The 19,257-nt window shown below is 45.8% G+C and overlaps 1 non-coding gene across 1 annotated transcript; it reads left to right on the plus strand.

Moving 5' to 3' along the window:
- The first annotated feature begins 18,982 nt into the window (after positions 1-18,982).
- Trnaa-ugc (transfer RNA alanine (anticodon UGC)) lies at positions 18,983-19,051 on the plus strand. Its single transcript has one exon. It is a non-coding gene; the product is annotated as a tRNA-Ala (tRNA).
- The last annotated feature ends 206 nt before the right edge of the window (positions 19,052-19,257 follow it).

Below are 19,257 nucleotides of genomic sequence, written 5' to 3' on the forward strand. Positions count from 1 at the left end.
CTCCCCCCCACCGCCATTCATAGAACATCCTAGAACATGCCTCTAGGTGCATCTGAGGCTTTCCCTGTCACCCTGCAGCTGGCTTGGGCAAAGCAATAGCAGAGTTAAGCATCGCCTTGTCTGATGTGATTTCAGGAACTTGGCCAGCCCTTCAGTCAGCACACACCCACTGTGAGGTTTCCAACTATCTCCCCCACCAAAAAAAAGCTTTAAAAAGAAAGCCAGCTGGGCACCTGTGGCTCACGCCTGTAATCCTAGCTACTCAGGAGGCTGAGATCTAAGGATCACAGTTCAAAGCCAGCCTGGGCAGGAAAGTCTGGGAAACTCTTATCTCCAATGAACCACCAGAAAACTGGAAGTGGCCTGTGGCTCAAGTGGTAGAGTGCTCACCTTGAGCTGAAGAGCTGAGGGACAGTGCCCAGGCCCAGAGTTCAAGCCCCATGACCGACAAAAAAAAAAAGAAATAAAGAAAAGAAGGAAAGAAAGGAAGGAAGGAAGGAAGGAAGGAAGGAAGAAAGAAAGGAAGGAAGGAAGGAAGGAAGGAAGAAAGAAAGAAAGGAAGAAAGGAAGGAAGAAAGAAAGAAAGGAAGGAAGGAAGGAAGAAAGAAAGAAAGAAAGAAAGAAAGAAAGAAAGAAAGAAAGAAAGAAAGAAGGAAAGAAAGAGAAAGAAAGAGAAAGAAAAGAAAGCAAGCCAGTGTGATCTTGGTCTGTGCTGATAGAACTGTTATTGTCTTTCCACGCCAAAGCATGACATACAATTCCTATAAGGAAAAGTAACTAAATAAACAACTGCAAGCACTTGTGTAGAGTTACAGCTTGCCTAAAGCTCCCCATGATATTGGGGGTTCATCGCCCCACTCAGATCATCCCCCTATACATACACATATTTTTTTTGTGGGGTGGATCGGTTGTGGAGCTTGAACTCTGGGCCTGGGCACTGTCCCCTCAGCTCTTCAGCTCAAGGCTAGCATAGCACTCTACCACTTGAGCCACAGCGCCACTTCATGCTTTCTGGTGCTTTATTGGAGATCAGAGTCTCACGGACTTTCCTATGCTTTCTGGTGCTTTATTGGAGATCAGAGTCTCACGGACTTTCTTGCCCAGGCTGGCTTTGAACCCCAATCCTCAGATCTTAGCCTCCTGAGTAGCTAGGATTACAGACATGAGCCACCAGCGCCCAGCTACACATTTTCTTTTGGTGCCTAGTTTAATGCCTTCTGGGATGCTCCAAAGCCCAATCTGAAACCTTCTATTTGATATTCAGAGGCACTTACCTTACTTTCCCCCAAGTGTCCCATGTAGACTAGACAAAGACCTTCTCTCTTGTATGTGAGGCTTATTCAGGCACAGTGATGTTAAAGAGAAGGGGCTAGAGAAGAAGGGAAGGAAATACAAGAAAAAGGACACAGGTTTCTGCTTCCAGTAGAGACACGAGCATCTTTGTTCGTAGCCTTGATTATTTTCTTTTTCTTTTTCTTTTCTTTCCCTCCCTCCCTCCCTCCCTTCCTTCCTTCCTTCCTTCCTTCCTTCCTTCCTTCCTTCCTTCCTTCCTTCCTTCCTTCCTTCCTTTCTTCCTTTCTTTGTTTCTTTCTTTCCTTCTTTCTTTCGTTGGTCAGGGGATTGAACTCTGGGCCTGGGCACTGTCCCTCAGCTCTTCAACTCAAGGCAAGCACTCTACCACTTGAGCCACAGCATCATTTCTAGTTTTTTCTGCTTATGTGGTACTGAGAAATCGAACCCAGGGCCTCATGCATGAGAGGTAAGCACTCTACCACTGAGCCACCTCCCTAGCCCCTAAAACTAAATTCTATCTCTTATTTAAAAAAAAAAAAAAGCCATACAGCAGTCAAAACTGTGTCAGAATGGTGAGCAGAGAAGACCCTGCTGGCCTTGGGTTGGTACCATCGGCACAGGCCGCAGTTCCTGGGCCTCTTCTGAGTCAGTCTCCACAAGGGCTCCTCTTTGGCTTGGTGCCCACACTCGCTCTCTGAGGGTCAGAAAAAAGCAAATGCTTGGCTGCCTAAGGAGAGCATGAGTTTTACCAAGATTCACGTGAACTCTATGCCTCACACAGGACAGTCATGTTAGATAGCTTAAAAAAAAAAAAAAAAAAAAGACATTCTATTCTCCATCAATTCTGACTTTACTAAAAAAGTTCACCAGGAATCCATGTTGATTACCTCTCAAAGCATTTGAGGTGGGCCTACCCTTTTGCTTCAGGTCTGCTAGTATTGAAACTATATTTATAGCTATATTTTTGTTGGATGATCCCCTCGTGCTTGGAGTAAAACCCATCTAGTTCTGTGGGTGTGTTATTTTAACATACAGCTGGATCTCATTTACAAATGTTTAGGATTTTTCCTGGATGACTCAGAAGTGAGGGTGTTGTGCATAATCCTATTTAGGATTGAGCATAAAATTTTGATTCTACTATTAATAATTGGGTGATTTCCTTCTCTCTCTAGTCTCTGAGCAGCTTAAATGTTTTTCAAGGAAACTACCCCAAGCTGTGTGTCATGGGTTATGACTGTAATACCAGCACTAGGGAGGCTAACACAGTAGCATTGACAGTTCAAAGCCAGCCTGTGGCGAGATCTTGTCTCAAAAACAAAAACAAAAACAAACAGTGAAGAAAGGTGCCAGTGGCTCATGGCTGAGGGTAGGATCTGAGGATCGCAGTTCAAAGCCAGCCCAGGCAGAAAAGTTGGCAAATCTCTGATCTCTAATTAACTATAAAACAAAAACGAAAAAAAAAAAAAACCCAACTGGAAATAGAGCTATGGCTCAAGTGGCAGAGTGCTAGCCTTGAGCAAAAAGGTGATCACAGACAGCGCCCAGGCCCTGGGTTCAAGTTTATTCTGAACTACTGGCCCTCACACGGGGCAGTGCAGGTCCAGGTGGTCTAGGATGTGACTCAGAGCAAGGGGAGGTAACTGCCCCCAGGTGTGCTGGTCACCCAGTAACGCAGGGGCTGGGTGGAAACGTCTGGGGCAGGCTTGTGGGGTCCTGCAGGGAAAACAAGGCGGGAGGGGAAGTCTACATGCAGACCAGCACAGAGAATACGGCCCTTTCCCTGGGCAAGCCCAACAATGGCAAATCATGCAGAAAAATCTGAGAGAATCTGCAATTAACCAGAAAAACGAAGGTGGCTCAGTGGTAGAGCACTTGCCTTGTATGCCTGAGGCCCTGGGTTTGATTCCTCAGCACCACACATAAGCAGAGAAAGTGCTGTAGCTCAAGTGGTAGAGCGCTAGCCTTGGGCAGAATTGCTGAGGGACAGCGCCCAGGCCCAGAGTTCAGGCCTTACAACCAATTAAAAACAAAAAATACAAAATGTTGGGCGGGAAGCATGGTTCATGTGGCACAGCACTAGCCACAAGTAAAAAAGTTGATTAAGAATGAGGCCAAGAGTTCAAGCCATGGCACCAAGCTTAACTGTGGCATGAAACTTACAGATCTTTTTTTTTTTTTTTTTTTGGTCCGGTCGTGGGGCCTGAACTCTGGGCTTGGGCGCTGTCCCTCGGCTCTTCAGCTCAAGGCTAGCCACTTCCGGCTTTTTGCTTATGTGGTGCTGAGGAATCGAACCCAGGGCCTCAGGCATGCAAGGCAAGCGCTCTACCACTGAGCCACCTTCCCAGCCCCAAACTTACAGATCTTAACCTTAGTGTATATATATAATTCTTAAAAACATTGTGATCAAATTACAAGGAATCATGAGGAACAGTTAACATGGCTAAACACATAGAATAACTGAAAGAAGGCAGAGCAGCAGCAATGAAGTGAACAGAGCAGTACCTGGATGTATGCTAAATGACATTTGTGTTTCAGTTTTTTCTGCTGACATTTTATTGCTAATATGTATAAAGACATATGAAAAGGAGTCATTCCTAATAATGACTTGAAAATAGATGATATAGCTGGGTGCTGCTGTCCTGTAATCCCAGTTACTCAGGAGGCTGAAATCTGAGGATTGTTGTTCAAAGCTAGTTTGGGCAGGTAAGTCCCTGAGATTCTTTTTTTTTTTTTTTTTTTTTTGTCGGCTGTGGGGCCTGAACTCTGGGTCTGGGTGCTGTCCCTCAGCTCTTCAGCTCAAGGCAAGCGCTCTACCACTTGAGCCACAGTGCCACTTCTAGTTTTCTGAATGGTTTATTGGAGATAAGAGTTTCACGGCTTTTCCTGCCAGGGCTGGCTTTGAACCATAATACTCAGATCTCAGCCTCCTGAGTAGCTAGGATTGCAGGTGTGAGCCTCTGGTGCCCAGCCCTGAGATTCTTATATCCAATTAACTGCCAAAAAGCAGAAAGTGGCTCAAAGTGACAGAGCACTGGCTTTGAGCAAAAGAGCTCCTGGCCAGGCCCCAAGCCTGGAGTTCAAGCCCCACGACCAACCAAAAAAAAGCAGAAGTGGTGGCATGGTTCAAATGATAGTGTGCCAGCCTTGAACAAGGAAGCCAAGTGAGAATGCAAGGCTGAGTTTAAGCATGGACACCAGCACACACACACACACACACACACACAAGGAAGGAAGGAAGGGAGGAAGGAAGGAAATAAATGGTATATTCTAAGATCTTTGTATGAAACCATGTGCTTGTGGAATAAAAGCTAGAAAATATTTGCTGTATTTCATTCTCCAGCATACTTTATTCTTTTACATTCATTTCCTGGAATATGTATTTTAGAACTTTAAAGGATTATTTGGATACAGTTGAAAAATGTCTTGTGAACACTCGGGACATTAGTGACTTTCTGTTTGAATCTGAGACATCTAGAAAATGTGTAACAAAGTACATTCTGAGAACTTTCCTTTCTACCTCAGTGAGGTAGCTGGAAGGTTTTCAGGCTATGAGATAGAGGAACGTGGTGTTCTCCAGTCCTTATACAATAAATCAGAGCTATGAACACTGCGGGCATATAAAATTGTAAACTGTGTTAAATTTTGTTGGATCTAGTTCCATTCTCCATTGGCCAGAACTTTCATTTGAACCCCATTATCATTTTCAAGAATATGTTCATAGGTGATAGCAATCTGAAGATCTGCATCTTTCATAGGTCTTGGGGGGAAAAAAAAACAAAGAGAAAAGCTAACTGCTTTTAAGATAAAAGGCATTGGAGAGTGAAAGAAGCTATTGATCCAATATGGCAAAACTGTAAAATGGATCAAATTAGGGAACTGACTAGAAAGACCTTGATATCCACAAGCAAAAAACACAGAGCAAGACTGAGGGACTTTGAGTTCAAGCCCCAATACTATCACAAAACAACACCAAAAAAATGCTGTTAATTGGGTTGGGAAGGTGGCTCAGTGGTAGAGTGCTTGCCTTGCATGCTCGAGGCCCTGGGTTCGATTCCTCAGCACCACATAAGCAAAAAGAAAAAAGCCGGAAGTGGCGCTGTGGCTCAAGTGGTAGAGTGCTAGCCTTGAGCTGAAAAGCTGAGGGACAGCGCCCAGGCCCAGAGTTCAGGCTCCACGACCGGACCCCCCCCCCAAAAAAAAAAAAAAAAACGAAAAAAAATGCTGTTAATAACAGTGTGGAGGACTGGGTAAGAAATAGCAGTAGAAGAGATTATTCTGATTAAAATATAGTATATGCGTATTTGAAATAGGGTGAAACCCTTGGAGCAATTAACATACACTAACACAAAATGGATGAGCGTAAACCAGGCTCTGTTGTGGGGGTGGGGCCTAGCAGAAGGGGAGGCGCACCTGTGAGGGTAAGAACGAATATGATTTATTTATTTACTTACTCATTGTGCCAGTCCTGGGGCTTGAACTCTGGGCCTGGGTGTTGTCCCTTACGTCTTTCACTTAAGGCTGATGCTCTTCCACTTGAGCCAGAGCTCCACTTCTGGCTTTTTGGTGGTTAGTTGGAGATTAAAATCTCATGACTGCCTGGGCTGGCTTCAAATGATGATCTTCAGATCTGAGCTTCCTAAGTAGCTAGGATGGCATGCCTACTTATAGCATAAAGCCCAAGTGGTGTGTGTTAGTGGTGTGCGTGTGTGTGTGTGTGTGTGTGTGCGTATGCGCATGTGTGCATTAATGAAAGCTGTTGAAGTTGTTTTAAGAAGGGGAAAGGAGGGCTGGGAAGTTGGCTCAGTGGTAGAGTGCTTGCCTCACATGCATAAGGCCCTAGGTTCGATTCTTCAGCACCACATAAACAGAAAAAGCCGGAAGTGGCGTTGTGGCTCAAGTGGTAGAGCGCTAGCCTTGAGCTGAAAAGCTGAGGGACAGAGCCCAGGCCTAGAGTTCAAGCCCCACAACTGGAAAGAAGAAGAAAAAAAGAAGGGGAAAGGAGGATAAGGAGAGTGAGAGGTGAGCTTGATGTATGCATTGAATGCACTATGGAAGTGTCACAATGAACCTCCCATGTATAACTAACACATGCTAATTTTTAAAGCTTTTTAAAAAACCAGAAAGGTTTGGGATTGGGCTCTTCAGGGGCAGCTTTTGCTTTGGTCCTGGGAGAACTGTCCATCCACAGCAACGCAGTCACGTGATTGAGGGGGCCTGAGTCAGGACCTAACTCTGTAGTGGGCTCATGATTTGCAGACATTCATTCTGCTTACTTGGCCTTAGTGGCGGTTCAGTCAAGAGCAAACTTGCATGTTCTTGGCTACATAGATTCCCTCCTAGAGTTCATATGTATGGGAGGGGGGGAATGCTTTGAGTTTTGTACTTTGGAGGTGGGGTGGACATTAACTAGAGGGCAGTGTCTTATCATCTCCTTGCTCTACAGGAAAGACAGCTTCAGACGGAAAATCTCACTTGAGAGAAAGACTTGACAATGTCATGAAATGTCATGAAAGACCTTAGGTCTCATCGTGAAACCACTCCACGCTGAATCAGCCAGTTACACAAGCCACTAACCTCTCACGCTCATGCTACTCTGAATTGAGTTTCTGTTACTTTCAACAGAAAACACGTGAGCTACTGCACAAGGAACTAGAAATGTGTAGAGGATACTCACCTGTTTCATAATCTTATTTTCCACTTTTTGTGCTGGTGTTGGGACTTGAATTCAGCAGGGGCTGGGCACTGTCCGTTAGCTTTTTCATTCAAGACTAGAGTTCTACCTCTTGACCCACAGTTCCACTTCTGACTTTTTGGTGGTTAACTGTAGAAAAGAATCTCACTGACCTTCCTGCCCAGACTGGCTTCAAATTGTGAGTCTCAGATTTCAGCCTCCAGAGTAGCTAAGATTGTAGATATGAGCCACAGGCACCCAGTTTCAAAATCCTATTTTATTTTGCCAGTCCTGGGGCTTGAACTCTGGTCTTGGGCTCTATCTCTAAGTTCTTTTGCTCAAAGCCTAGTGCTCTATCTAGAGAGCCACAGCACCACTTCTGGCTTTTTGGTGATTAATTGGAGATAAGTGTCTCACAGACTTTCCTGCCCAGCCTGGCATATTAACCTCAGTAATCAAATCTCAGCCTTCTGAGTATCTAGGATTAGTGAACCACCAAGCCCAGCTCATAAGTTTATTTTAATTCTGGAATCTGTTAGTATTTTGGCAACATAAAAGTGCTTCATGGAAATAGTACTTTCATCCTTCTTTACAGCTCAAGCTCGGTGTAATTGATCAGATTTGACCTTCTTGTGCGGCCCATTTATAAACATGCTTTTTTGTTGTTGTTGTTTGTGTTTTGAAACCTAAGCCTTCTCTTCCATCTGTCAGCAGAGGTACACTGTGTTACTCTTCTGCCCCTGTGGCCACTACAGAAAACAGCTCTAAACTGCCAGCTCCTTTGGGAATTTGTTTACTTGGAGGAAATCTGAACTGGACCTATGTTGACAGCGCTCTTTACTGTCTGGCTCAGCCAGAAGGAAAACTCTTGACACATAGCAAGCACTCCATAAATATTCATCGAGTAAGTGAAATGAAAACTCAAGCGAAAGAAAAAATTACAATATTAAAACACACACACACACACACACACACACACACACACACACACACACACACACACACACACACACACACACACACCAGGGATTTTATTTCAGCAGTCATGCATGAATTTGGAGACTTTATTCCCTTTGGCAGATAGGAAGCACTCAGGGTAAGCATGGGTATGGTTTTTCACTGAAGAAGATTCCCACTTTCTAAGCCAAACTACAGGTCCTTGAGAAAAGTGTGTGAAAAAAAATTCAGGTGTCTCACAAAAAAGGAGAGGCTCACATGATGAGCTGGCTTTGAACCATGGTCCTCGGATCTCAGCCTCCAGTAGCTGGGATTACAGATGTGAGCCACTTGGCGCCTGGTTTGGCTAGGGTTTATTTTAATATAACAGGTTAAAGGTGGGAGAAAGATAGAAAAAATGTCTCCTGCTCCCTGTGCAGGAAATGGGAGCTACAAAGTCTTAAAATGGCAGCCGTGACTTGCTGTCTATATCCCCCAGAGCTGGGGGAAGTCACCAGGTCCTCTAACAGCCTCAGGCAAACATTCTGCATAGCCAAGAAGATGCTATTTATTTATCATTCCAAACTCTGGAGATGCCTCTGGGCTTTCTCAGAACATGGGGATCTCAGGTGAGCTTTGGGACTTCCTTAAGTGCTGTGAGCCTCTAACCCAGCGTCCCTAACCCTTCACCGAGCAGCTAAGTCTTACCCTTTCAGAGGGGAGGACGGTTTTAGATAACCAGCTTTCCTGGGAACCAGGAAACTGCTGGGGCCTCAGGCCTCCTTGCCTTAGGCTTGGCGGGACCTAAGCTGCAGTGTCTAGTTACAGACTTACAGATTTACCAATCAGCCACAGCCCCATGCTCCCCACACCCTGCCCCTCCCCTCAGCCCCTTCTGTGTCTGTGCTTGTGTTCTCTCTCCCTCCCTCCTTCCCGTTCCCTTCCTCCCTCCCATTCCCTCACCTTCTCTACCCCCCCCCCCCCATGTGAGGATTGCAGCTTGAAACCAGCCCTGGCCTGTTTCCAGTTAGACTCCACCAACTAACCACCAGTGGACGTGGTGCTGTGGCTCAAAGTGGTAGAGTGGTAGCCTTGAGCTAAAGAGCTCACGGACAGCACCAAGGCCCTGAGTTCAAGTCCCTCATGACTAACCCATGCCCCCCCCCAAAATAAACCCCAACTCTGCTTACTGTTAAAGTCGCTCCTGTCTCTGACCCTCATTGCTCACTGAAACCTTGAACACTCTCCCTACATTTTCTAGCACAGAAACCGGGAAGGCACTCACCTCAAACCTTAAACACTTTCCTAACAAGCCTGGACATTTTATCTCCCGGACCTCGTAACTTTATTGCTTCCTGGGTGCAACTTGAGTCTTGCCCTTTTTATGTTTCCTAAGAGCAGTGTTTTCTGGTCTCTGAGTTCTCTCTCCTGCCACAGCTTCAAGGGGTCAGTGCTGTATCAGGGCCAGTGTCGCACGGGTGTCAGTGCTTGGCGGGGTCTCTGGGATGGAATCAGGGTCTGGATGAGAGCATCTCTGAGGCTTGGGCGGCACAGCCAGCACACCTGGACCCCACAGCACCTGCCAGGTGGCAGGTGAGCTAGGAGCGTTCAGCCGCTACTTATCTCTGACCTAAGTTCACCCACTGGCTGTCCAAGGAGATTATGGTCTCATCTTGGCTCCTGGCCAGGGCTGGCTTAGGTGTGGATTTCTGAAATGTTGATGGCCAGTGAGAGTCCCCGGGGGGTGCTAGTGGCTGAGGTCCCGTCCTGTTCATCATGGCCGCGGTCCTGTCCAGGGAAAAGTCAGCTCCCAGAGACAATCAAAGAAGCGGAGATGCAGAGAGGCTACAGAATCCCCACGATGAGGCAGAGCTCACACTGAAGCTCCAGCTTTACTATCAGGACTCCGCGGTGCTCCAGTCTCCAGTCTTGCTCCAGCCATTTACAAGCATGAAGAGAAACAGATGAATTTCATGACTCTGGAAACTTTCCAGCGATAACCAAGTGGCTGCTTTCTTGATTATTTTCTCCTCTGATGTAAAATTCAACGTCACCTAAAGTGACCCGTCAGTCACTTCCAATTATATGTACATCTCAGTGATGTATACATATTCAAATATTACATGTGAAATTCCACTGGACTGTGTCTCATGGATGCCAAAGATAAGGAGTTATTTTGAGAGCAGGGCTGGTGATAGCTGTGTGGAGAAGACAGTGAACACCCCTCCCCCATTCTCCCCCCATCCCCCAGACCCTCTGCAGGGAAGAAGAGATGTCATGTTAACATTCCATGGACATTTCCCAATGGTAGTGTCTGTAGTCACCCCTTCGAGCACATCGCTGTATTATTTTATTTTCCCTGTTAGGCTGAAGGGAAGACAATGAAACTCTTAAGCTTTCTGAGGCCAGTAAACTCATTAATTTGCCAGAATAAGTTTCTAGCTCCCTAGCACAGTACTTAGCCAGCATGGCCAAGCCTACGGGTTCAATACTTAGCCTCATTATCAATTTAAAAATAAACAAGTAAAAATTGCTGGGCATCAGTGGCTCAAACCTGAGAACTGTGGTTCAAAGCCAGTCTGGGAAGGAAAGTCTATGAAGCTCTTCCATTAACAAGCAAGAAGCTGGGAGTGGTGCTGTGGCTCAAGTTCTAGTCTTGAGAAAAAAAAAAGGCTCAGGATTTGTGCCCAGGCCCTAAGTTCAAACCATAGGACTGGCATTCATGTGAATTGATTAATTGATAATAATAAATATAGCTTAACAGGACAAAGATGTGTTTCTTCTACTCAGGAGTCTAAGATCAAGAGAATCACAGTTCAAAGTCAGGCTGTAAACTCTTCATCCCAATGAATACAAAGATGATGTCATCCCAGCCATGTGGGAAGTGTAAATACAAGGATCACAGGCCAGGCTACCCTAGGGGAAAAGTGAGAGTCTATTCCACAAATAAAGCTAAAAGGATTGGCATGTCCATGCTTGCCTAGCAAGCACAAAGTCCTGAGTTCAAACCCCAGTACCATCAAGCTCTTGAAAAACAGACAAACAAAAAGAGCATTTTCTGCCAGGCGCCAAGACTCTTGCCTGTAATCCTAGCTACTCAGGAGGCTGAGATCTGAAGATCACAGAGATCTGAAGATTGCAGACTTTCCCACCAGCTGGCTTTGAACCTTGATCCTCAGAGCTCAGCCTCCTGGGTAGCTAGGATTACAGGCGTGAGCCACCAGAGCTTGGCTCCATGCTGTTTTTGTTGCTGTGATTCTGTAATGTAGTTGGAAGTCAGGTATGGATACTTCCACCATTGATTTTACTGCTCAGGATTATTTTGGCTATTTGGGGCCTTTTTTGCTTCCATTTGAAATTTAGGATTGATTTTTTTTTACTTGTATGAAGAATAACATTTGATGGAGATTGCATTGAATATGAATTGAAGGTACTACTTTTTTATTAATATAGTAATTTTCAAAATATTAATTCTTCTTATCTATGAACATAGGAGGTCTTTCCAGTTTCTAATGTCTTCATTGATTTATTTCTTCAGTGTAGAAGTCTTTCAAGAGCAAAACAAGGAATGCAGAGGGAATGCAAAAAAGAGTCATTCTCTTCCTCCAGTAAGGGGAAAGCAAATACTCCCCAAAGGGATATTAACACCTGCTTTTAGGCAGAAGAGAGGAAGGGTAGAGTTCCTCTTCTGTGTGCTGTTTCTCAATTGCCTTCAGTTCAGAATAACTTTCCTGCTCAAGCCGCAGGTTGTGTGGTGGTGGTGTCTTCTAATCCTCTTTGCTGCTTTGGGGATTTCGACTTGGGGGTAAAAAGAACAAGGGGAAAGCCTAGTAGGCGTGATAACAGTTTTTGTTTGACTCAGTATCCAACTGAAAAGAATGGGGGTGGTGACTGTTTAGGAACTTCTGTGTAGGCAGAGTGGTTGGCTCTGCTCTGTCTCTGTTGCTTGAGTCTGAATCCTCACAGAATAAGTCATTCCCACCTCTCGCTTGTGGCTGTCTCTGCAATGCCTGGCCTACTGGGATTTCCCTCTTCTAGAGTTCAATTTGAGGGCTATTCATTTGGGTCTAAGCATGAAGCACACACACAGTGTGTGTGTGTGTGTGTGTGTGTGTGTGGTGTTTTGTTTTTAAATTCTTTGTTCAGTTCCACAATTCCATTAAAGACTGTATTTGAAGTCTCTGTACCTTTGCTTTAACATACTACTTTTTCTTTAATTTGATAAATGTATACGAAGATAGGTTTTGTGTTCTGAAGCTAAGTGCTTCTTTTTGTTGCTGTTGTTGGTTGTGAGGCTTGAACTAAGGGCTTGAACCTTTGTGCTCAAGGCTAGCACTCTTCCACTTGAGCCACAGCACCACTTCTGGCTTTTTTCTTTTTGCTTATGTGGTGCTGAGGAATCGAACCCAGGGCCTCGAGCATGCAAGGCAAGCACTCTACCACTGAGCCAACTACCCAGCCCCTCAGAGTCACTTCTTTAAGGTAGGTTTTAAGTCCTTTCTTAGCACATGGAGTTTATCAGATCTGTGTCAGGTCTAAGTCCACGTGGCTCTTACTCTCATTGAGAGTAAGAAAGGTAAGTTAATTATGCTGATTTGACAAACATTTCTGGAATTTTCTAAAAGTAACATGATGTTGGGACCAGGGTTGCAAAGATGAGGTGGACAAAGCTGTGGTTTTCAATGACTTTTGTGTTGTGAAGGGATTCTCCATTCCACTGAGAATGACTCATTCCCCGCATTAGCTGAACTAAGAGCCCTCTAAGATGCATTTGAAATCATCATTTGGACCAATGAAAGTGGTTTCTCATGAGAAGACATCCACCCAGAAAGGAAAGCCTAACAGTTCTCTTAAGATCTTCCCTTATAAACAGTCATTTTGGTGACAAAGAACACTGATTTATGGAGGGAGGTGGAAAGAAGTCAATGGAAGCAAGTTCTCGTTAGCCATAGGTTAACACTCTTATGCTAATTCTCACTTGTATCCAATAGGCCATTTCTTCGGGGGCACAGAGGAGGCAGAACCAATTCCATGATGCTCAGCTCACCTCCCTGGAGACTTTCAATGCAGCAAGGACCAGTGTTGCTGCCTGTGGAGAAAGGGCATTGGATGGAGGGTAAAACCTTACGATGAGTTTCATGTTAGAGATGCTGAAGGAGAAAGTCGGGGTGCTTCCTGTGACTCCAGTTTAACTCGAAACACACCCTGAATGTTAGACCAAACCAAAGTTGTGGGCTTCAAAAGAACTAGATTCCATGGGTTAATTATGCTGCCAGCTCCCCCCACACTTCCAGAGTTGAGTCTACGCAGAACAGAGGCAAATGATGGGCAGAACAGGACATGACGCCGAGGAGCCGATTTCCCGTCTGTGCACGTTGGAACCGTTCCGCTCTATTTCCCTCGGCTTAAGATTCGGCCTGAAAGCATCACCAGCCCTATAAACGATGCAGGACTTGTCCTTCCTGGATAGGGGAGAGAGCCAAGCTCATCTGGTGGGCTCACTGCCAAGGATTTGTCCGTCTATAAGAAACGGATTGGCCTTCCTGACAGTTCAGAATCTCCTGTTTGCTGCAGGAATCCTGCAACCAAGTCTGTCAGACATGTGTTTTCTTAAAAAAAACTAAAAAGTAAAAAGGAGTATTTAAGAGGCCTCTTTTGCTACAAAGGTCTTAGAGGGTTTTGTTGTTGTTGTTGTTGTTGTTTTTCTTTTAAAGACAGGACCTTCGCTCTTGTCTCAGCCTCCAGAGTGCTGGAATTCCAGATGTGCGGCACACCTGCTTCTTCAGGTTTTGTTTTTTTTTCCTGACACACTGCCTTCACGTATCATCCAAAACCCCCAGCCACACCAGCTGTGTGTGCATGCGTGGAGTTTTTGTTCTTCAGAAAGGACGCTCGCTGTTAGTGGAACAGGACCGTATCGTCTGCATTTTTACTAAAAGACAGAATGTCTGTGTTAGCCCTGAAAGAACACCATGTTTAAAGTATGTGTTAGATGAAGTGTTCTCTGGTTCCAAGGGATGGAAAACAAAGACAGCTTTGGGGGGAAAAGTAGAGCTGGTGAAGGTGCCTTGGGGAAAACATCAGCCATTCCTAGAGGCCAGGAAAGAGAGGCTGGAGAAGACAGAGCCCAGGCCTTGGCCAGCGCCCTGGATGAGCATGCGCATACCCAGGGACTTTCTCCTAGAGGTCTGCCCCACAACTGCTCAGTGGAATAGCCATCTCCTTGGAAGACAGGAAGTCTTCTTCCTTCTTATCTTCTTATCCCAAAAGGAGCCCAGGGCTTATCTCCCAGAGTAGACATCAGTACATTAAATGGTGGGTCCTGATATTTTGTTTCCAATACTTTCTTTTTGAAAAAAAAAAAAAAAAAAAAGAATGGGTCAGAGGTGTGATCAATAATAAAAGGGGGATATAGCTGGGCGCAGGTGGCTCATACCTGTCATCCTAGCTACTCAGGAGGCTGAGATCTGAGGATCACAGTTCAAAGCCAGCCCAGGCAGGAAAGTCCATGAGACTCTTGTCTCTGGTTAGCCACCAGAGAACCAGAAATGGTGTTGTGGCTCAGAGTCTCTAGCACTAGCTTTGAGCAAAAGAGCTCAAGGACAGAGCCCAGGACCTGAGTTCAGACCCAGAGTTCAAGCCCCATAACCAACATTAACAACAGAAAAAGGAGATGAGAAACTTATCACTTGGTGTGGAAAGTTTCTTAGTTGATCAGTGTCTTCAATAGAATGCAAATGTGTGTGCGTGTGTGTGTGTGTGTGTGTGTGTGTGTGTGTGTGTGTGTGTGTGTGTAAAGATTTCCCCCACAGCCGGGCGCTGGTGGCTCACGCCTGTAATCCTAGCTACTCAGGAGGCTGAGATCTGAGGATCGCAGTTCAAAGCCAGCCCGGGCAGGAGAGACCGTGAGACTCCTATCTCCAATAAACCACCAGAAAACTGGAAGTGGCGCTGTAGCTCAAGTGGTAGAGCGCTTGCCTTGAGCTGAAGAGCTGAGGGACAGCGCCCAGGCCCAGAGTTCAAGCCCACGACCTACAAAAAAAAAAAAAAAAAAAAAGATTTCCCCCACATTCTGCAGGCTGTCTCTTCACTCTGTTAATTCTTTTTTTTTTTAATTGTGAGAAAGTTTTTCAGTTTGATGCACTCTCATTTGGCAAATCTTATCTTCTCTCTAGAATTGTTGGAAAAATCATTGTTTTCTTCCTGTCAAGATTTTCCAAGAAGGTATACAAAGAACACATAACTTGACCTCCAGAAGTCTGGGTTCCAACTTCCCCCGACCCCCTGCAGAGAGGCTGCCACTAGTTTGTTTTGTTGTTGTTTTTTTTTTGGTCGGTCGTGGGGCTTGAACTCTGGGCCTGGGCGCTGTCCCTCAGCTCTTCAGCTCAAGGCGAGCGCTCTACCACTTGAGCTACAGCGCCACTTCCGGTTTTCTGGTGGTTTATTGGAGATAGGAGTCTCACGGTCTCTCCTGCCTGGGCTGGCTTTGAACCGCGATCCTCAGATCTCAGCCTCCTGAGTAGCTAGGATTACAGGCGTGAGCCACCAGCGCCCGGCGTGCCACTAGTTTGTTCTCATTTGTTTCTTCCTTGGTCTGGAAGTCAGAGTAAGTCCAGGACTGTGGAGGGATAGCGAGCAGCAGTCCTGAGCACAGAGGCAAAGCAACTGCAGGTCATTCCGTAAAGAACAGAGGCTGCTAATGACTACGCTGCATTCTGTCTCTAATGGACACAGACAAACCCTCCACCCCCACCTCGCCTCCCAGTAAAAAGCAGTCTATCACTGCGATGCACCCCAGCCCTTGATTTATTTTAGTAGTGGGAAGGGCTTGCTGTTCTGACCCTTTTCCATCTGCACTGTGCCACTGAGAAATGCATGGAAATAGGTTACAGCCCCAGCTCTGCCGTCCCTGCAGTGGAGGAAGCCTGACGCTGCAGGGGCCCAGGGGCCTGCTGCCTTCCAAGGAACAGCCAATCTGTTGGCCTGCATGTTGCACGATTATTCTCATGCTGATGTCACGTTGCAGGCCTTTGGGGGAAACATACGCGTTGCTTTGTAGGTGGATGGAGGCTGTTTGGACAGCAGATAGTGCTCAGTCACCACGAATGTTTGTACTCTGAGTTAACAGACTTCATCAAGGTTCATCGAGCACATGTGCAAGGCTGCTAACCGGGCAGGGAATATGGAGGGAGGGGACTGGGGACGACTAAGCTGGACATAGGCGATGTCCACCATGAAGTCTCATGTAACAGACGGACCTACACACACCACTGCCATGGATCTCAACGCCACCCTGAGAGAATACAGGAAGAGAAGGCACAAGATCCATAACACAATATCCCCTATATAAATCACAAATGCATAAGCACCAAGTAATTGTACAGTTTGCAACGAGTCCTATGTGAATATACATTAAGTACATGCAGACCAGGTATCAGTGGCTCATACCTATAATCCTAGCTATCAAGAGGTTGAGGTTTGGAGGGTTGAGGTTCAAAGCCAGCCTAAGCAAAAACCATCTGTGAGACACTTGTGTCCAATTAACCAGCAAAAGGCAAGAACTAGAGCTGTGGCTCAAGCTGTGGCTCAGGGACAGCACCCAGGCCTTGAATTCGAGCCCCAGGATTGGCACAAAAAAAATCCAAATGGAGCCAAGCATGGTGATATGCGCATGAAATTTCAATTCTTGGGAGACTGAGGCAGGAGGATGATGGATTGAAACCATACTGGGCCATAGAGCAACCGACACCTTTACCTCCAAAACTAACAAAAGGTATTGTCCCCGATCATGGCAGAAGAATGATTTATGCAAAGGGCAACACTTCAAATTAATTGTTAAAAATAATAATTAGGGCTGGGAAGGTGGCTCAATGGTAGAGAGCTTGCCTCACACGCACGAAGCCCTGGGTTCGATTCCTCAGCACCACATACACAGAAAAAGCCAATGTGGCACAGTGGCTCAAGTGGTAGAGCACTCGCCTTCAGCTGAAGAGCTGAGGGACAGCATCCAGACCCAGAGTTCAAGCCCCATGCCTGACAAAAAATAAAATAAAAATAAAAATAACAATTATTCTGCTTCTGCTTATAATACTTCTGACACCACATGTGTTTTCCCACAAGAACAACCAATGCTTTGGATATTAATGGGGAATACACTAGTTCAATTCAATTCAGACATGATTGAAGTTACACGAAGCCCCCAAGTGAGAAGTTCATTCCCATAAGATGCCAGTCCTGTGACCCCACCTCCTGCAGTCGTGATCGACCAACTATAGATTGAGAACACAGCTTACTTACTTCTACAGACTGCATATTGACAGCTCCTCAGATTCATGTTGAAATCCTACCACCCTGTTCTAGCGGATGGCATCAGAACTTGGGGGCTTGGGCGGTGATTAAGTTATCAAGGAGAGGTGAAGGGGCTGAGGACAAGATATACACTATTCACAGGAGGAACCCTCATGGTCCTGGAGCTAGAACTCAGGGCCTGGGTGCTGTTGTGTTGAAGGCTGGTGCTCTACCACCTGAGCCACGGCTCCACTTCGGCTTTTTTGGTGCTTAATTGCAGATATGTGTCTCATGGACTTACCTGGTGGGGCTGCCTTTGAACCATGATCCTCAGATCTCAGCCTCCTGAGTAGCTAGCATTACAAATGAGCTGCCAGCACCTGGCTCAAAATCCTTTTAATAAGGTCCACAAGCTCCCATTGGTGAGAACAGAGCGGAAAGACAGCCACCTGTGAACTAGGAGATGGGCACTTCCAGATACTGCATCTGCCAGAATCGTAATCTTAGACTGCAGCCTCCAGCAATACAAGCAACGAAATTCTGCTCTCTAATCCCTCCAGTCTTTGTTATCTTTGGTACAGCAGCCTAAATGAGCTAAGATCTTTACTAAATCTGGCTTCATGTGAAAGATATTCCAAAGGACACAAGTGAACGGTGAGGTGGGGTCATAGGGTGAGATTGTAAGGCTCTCGGGCACACGAGCATTCTCCTTGGAGTTGGGGTACCCACTGGCTCAGCCTGTGGGCGCATCTGCCAATCTGGACATGCTATACCCCATTAATTTTTTAAAAAATTGTCATTATAAAAGTGATGTACAGGGGGGTTACAGTTATAAATCTTTGCTCTATTTTTTAGACAAGGTTGTCTTTTTCTTTGTTTTTGTTTTTGGTCAGTTGTGGGGCTTGAATTCATAGCCTGGGCGCTGTCCCTCAGCTCTGGAGCCCAAGGCTAGCGCTCTACCACTTGAGCCACAGAGCCACTTCTGGTTTTCTGGTGGTTCATTGGAGATAAGTCTCAGGGACTTTCCTGCCCGGGCTGGCTTTGAACCACAATCCTCAGATCTCAGCCTCCTGAGTAGCTAGGATTCCAGGCATGAGCCACAGGTGCCTGGCTAGTTTATTTTTTTATTTTTTATTTTTTAAAGAGAAACTCTATTACATAGGCATGATTGGTTAAATCACCGTTCGTGGGCAATTAACTCAATCTCCTACCCCTGTCCCCTCCAGAGGTCAGGGGATGGGAACAAAAATTCTAACCCTTTAATCCTAGAGTTTATTCCTCTGGCAACCATGCGCATCCTAAAGCTAGCTAAGAGCCTGCCAAGAGTTGCCTCATAAGCAAGATCTCTGGTACCGCAGAACTTGGCTTACTGTGCATAACAAAGGATTTTTGTGAACCTTATCTCTTTGGAAATGACAAGGGTTTTAGAAGCTCTGTGCCAAGAATTGAGGCTAAAGATCAAACTGTATGACAGTTTATACCTATAATCCCAGCTACTCAGGAATCAGAGACAGGAAGATAGCAATCTGAGGACAGGCCAGCACAGTCAAAAGTTAGTGGAGCCCAGGCATTGAGTTCAAGCCCCATGACTGATGAAAGAAAGAAAGGGGGGGGGGGAGGGAGGGAGGAAAGAAGAAAGAGAAAGAGAGAGAAAGAGAAAGAAAGAAAGAGAGGAAGGAAGGAAAGAAAAAAGAAAGAAAGAAAAGAGAGAAAGGAAAGAAGAAAGAAAGAAAAGAGAGGAAGGAAGGAAAGAAGAAAGAAAGATAGGAAGGAAGAAAGAAATCCCAGCGGCTGGGGAGGTGGCTCAGTGGTAGAGCGCTTGCCTTGCATGCATGAGGCCCTGGGTTCGATTCCCCAGCACCACATAAGCAAAAAGAAAAAAGCCGGAAGTGGTGCTGTGGCTCAAGTGGTAGAGCGCTAGCCTTGAGCTGAAGAGCTGAGGGACAGCGCCCAGGCCCAGAGTTCAGGCCCCACGACCGGACTCAAAAAACCCCCCAAAAAACCAAATTCCAGGAAATGGAAGTGAGGTTTTTTTCTTTGGTGCTGTTTTTGTTTTCTTTTCTTTCTGT

The sequence above is a fragment of the Dipodomys merriami genome, unplaced genomic scaffold (genome assembly GCF_024711535.1).
Source record: "Dipodomys merriami isolate MVZ:Mamm:240054 unplaced genomic scaffold, mDipMer1.0.p SCAF_72, whole genome shotgun sequence".
Lineage (NCBI taxonomy): Eukaryota > Metazoa > Chordata > Mammalia > Rodentia > Heteromyidae > Dipodomys > Dipodomys merriami.